Here is a 3,607-nt window from a genome sequence, read left to right on the forward strand (position 1 = left end):
AAAGAGCTGCTGGTCAGAAAAGTACAAGGAGGACTTTTCAGCCGATGGGGCTGGGCTTTATTTTTAAAGCCCGTGTAAAAACACTGCGAGCGCGGGTCTGTGCCGGCGGGCCCGGGAGGCAGGGCCGTGGAGGCAGAAACATGTTCTCAGGCAGCTCAAAAGCTGAATAACTGCAAACTAAGTAAAAGCAGCACTTCTGAATTCTTTGCCTTCGGAATCGCCTTCCTACCAGCTAAAACATGACCTTTGGTTTTATTTCAGCCTGAGAAGACAAGGCTCTGGGGGTACCTGAAGAGGCTCCAGGAAAGCTGGGGAGGGGCTTGTTACCAGGGCTTGGAGTGAGAGGACAAGGAGGAATGGTTTTAAACTGAAGAGAGATTTAGGTTAGACACGAGGAGGAAATACTTTGCTGTGGGGCTGGTGAGAGCCTGGCCCAGGTTGCCCAGGGAAGCTGTGGCTGCCCCATCCCTGGCAGTGTTGAAGGGCAGGTTGGATGGGGCTTGGAGCAGCCTGGGCTGGTGGGAGGTGTCCCTGCCCGTGCAGGGGGGGCACTGGATGAGCTTTAAGGTCCTTTCCAAATTTAACCATTCTAGGATTCTGTGATTATGTCAGCTACAGCAATCTGCCTGGACAGCATTAAGAAAAGAAAACAAAGAAGGGCCTGCTAATCTTGAAGAACAGTAATCTTAAAGAGCCTGGTTCTTGTGGACCTCCAAACCAAGCAGTGATCTAAACCATCACAGCTGCTGCCTGCCTCATCTCTCCTCATCCCATCACTGGTCCCTGCAGCACAAGGTGCCCTCAGACACTGGCACTGCTGCTGAGGCCTGGGCACAGGGCACCTCCTTCAGCATCCATCTCCTCACCAAACCTCTGCCCAGAGCCAGGCAGGGAGAGGCTTTCAAAGCAATCAGGAAAACAGGGACACCAAGAAAGCAAACTCACAGAAGTGGAGAGTCTGTTCTTGTTGTGCAAACACTCCCTGGCTCACGATGGCACAAGGGATGTCACACGACACGATGCTGTCTTTAGGGTCTGGAGATATAAACCAGGAGGGGAGTACAGAAGGAGATAAACATTTTTGCTTCTTCTAGAAAACAGGTAAATGCAGGTACTGCACCCAGGGGAAGTAACCAGAGGTGGTCTTTCCTTACCAACTTCTTGCCAAATCCCCTCCATGGTGCTGTCTTTGCTGTCCCTTAGGTCACAGAACCAGTGGGAAAGTCTTGTGGAGGTGCATCAGGGAGTGTGTAAGGAAGAATATGGATACCAGGAGATCAGAGCTTTCTCTGACTCATTCTGCAGCCCTGTTTTCAGCCATGTCTGTTCTTAATGGCAATTACAAGTTAAAATCTTTCTCTGAAGCCTACAGCCGCCTATCATACCCCAAATATTTAGAATACCTGCCCTGAACAGGACTGCAGCACCCTCCCTCCCCTGCACATGCCTCCTCCCAAACTCCGTCTGTTACCATGTCCAACTAGAGGCAGGCAGTTTTAATTTAGTACTATCACTGGACAGACACACAGTGTGGATTCATTATCATATTAGATTTGAATGCAATACCTTCCCCTTGCTCTTAGCAGTTCATGCATCTTGTGTTTTAATTTCTGCAAGGGTATATTTATCACAATCACTCTGCTGAAATATAATGCAATGCAATCATATTTATATTTACATGAGTGGTCAGGACCTGTAACTGACTTGGGGGGGGGGGGCAATCTCTGGCCCAGAGGACTTGCAGACTGTGGAGCACAAAGCTGAGAAGGCAGCAATCACCATGGCTGAAGTACTGGGTGCAGGATCACATGAATAATCCTCAAGTTCAACCCCTGAACTGTGATGACAGCCCCAGGCCTCCATGACCACAAAGTGCATCTTAAATACAGTGATGGTTTTAAATTGCTCAGCTCCTAATTTACACACTTAAAACTTTTTAGTCCCATTGCTGCCACAGCCTGATGCCAGGCACCTAATGTAACTTCCCAGGCTAAGAGCCTAGCTCCTTTGCTAGACACATCCTTGATGTAGAAATTTGGATCCCTTTTTGCTTTGAATTGTCTCCAGAAGATCCAGCATAGCTGCTGCCTATCCTGAGCTGGCCTTTGGAAAATCCTTCCCTTCTGCTTGGGCCACAGAGTCAAGGCTTCCAGCTTTGGGTCCATTGGAGACGACTGCAAAATGTAGTGTAACTACTCTCTTTCTGATTCCTCTTTAAGATTCCAGATTTCCCACATATTTGGGCAGCTCTTCCTCAGGCCTCTTCAGGAGCTCATGCAAAACCCTTCTAGAATTATACTCTGTGTGGCATCCAAAGGTGGTCCATGGTCCCTCTGCATCACTGCCTCAGTAGAAGACATAGGCAGTCCCTCTCAAATCCTCAGTAAATTTAAAGGAACAGCTCTCACCGCTGCCGGTGCTGCTGCCGCTCTCTCTTCTGCGCTGCCGCGTGCTCCTTTGTGCCTAGCTCCTTTGCTAGACACATCCTTGATGTAGAAATTTGGATCCCTTTTTGCTTTGAATTGTCTCCAGAAGATCCAGCATAGCTGCTGCCTATCCTGAGCTGGCCTTTGGAAAATCCTTCCCTTCTGCTTGGGCCACAGAGTCAAGGCTTCCAGCTTTGGGTCCATTGGAGACGACTGCAAAATGTAGTGTAACTACTCTCTTTCTGATTCCTCTTTAAGATTCCAGATTTCCCACATATTTGGGCAGCTCTTCCTCAGGCCTCTTCAGGAGCTCATGCAAAACCCTTCTAGAATTATACTCTGTGTGGCATCCAAAGGTGGTCCATGGTCCCTCTGCATCACTGCCTCAGTAGAAGACATAGGCAGGAGTCCCTCTATCACTTTTATACCCCAAAAAACGGAGGTGCACACTCCACTTTCCCAGCTTACATTAGGGGTCGGAAACAAGTGACAGCAAACGGCCTGTGCAAGGACAGGGAACAGGACCAACACAGCAGCTGCCCGGCATACAGCAGCAGGGCAACTCTGCCCATGCACAGAAATCACCTCTGCTTTCTTTCCCACCCCACACAGCTCTACATCCTTCAGCCTGACCCTACCCGAGGTACTTCTCACTGTCTGGCAGCTACAGTCACAGAACCATAGAATCACTGAATCACGGAATGGTTTGGTGTGGGAGGGAGCTCAAAGATTATCTAGTTCCAACCCCACCCTGCATGGTTGCAGGGTCTGGTCTCCCACCAGCCCAGGTTGCTCCAAGCCCCATCCAACCTGGCCTTGAACACTTCCAGGGATGGGGCAGCCACAGCTTCTCTGGGCAACCTGTTTCAGCATCTCACCACCCTCACAGGAAAGAAGTCTTTACTAATGTCCAACCTGAATCTCCCTTTTTTAAGCTTCAAACCATTGCCCCTTGTCCTCTCACTGCAGACCCATATAAAAAGCCCTACCCTCAAGCTTTGCGAGGGTTTCCAGATGGGATGAGCAATCTAACAACTTTTATGCTACTAATGCCTTGGGACAGGGAAAACTTGAGGAGCAAAAGGGTGAGTGAAAGACCTCGCCACGCAGCCAGCGCCGGGCGTGCGGGTGCAGTGCCAGTCATGCTGGCAGTGAGTGCTCAGCGCTGGAATGTCCAGCAG

Source organism: Chaetura pelagica, unplaced genomic scaffold, assembly GCF_000747805.2.
Source record: "Chaetura pelagica isolate M959 unplaced genomic scaffold, ChaPel_1.0 scaffold103, whole genome shotgun sequence".
In the NCBI taxonomy this organism is placed as follows: domain Eukaryota; kingdom Metazoa; phylum Chordata; class Aves; order Apodiformes; family Apodidae; genus Chaetura; species Chaetura pelagica.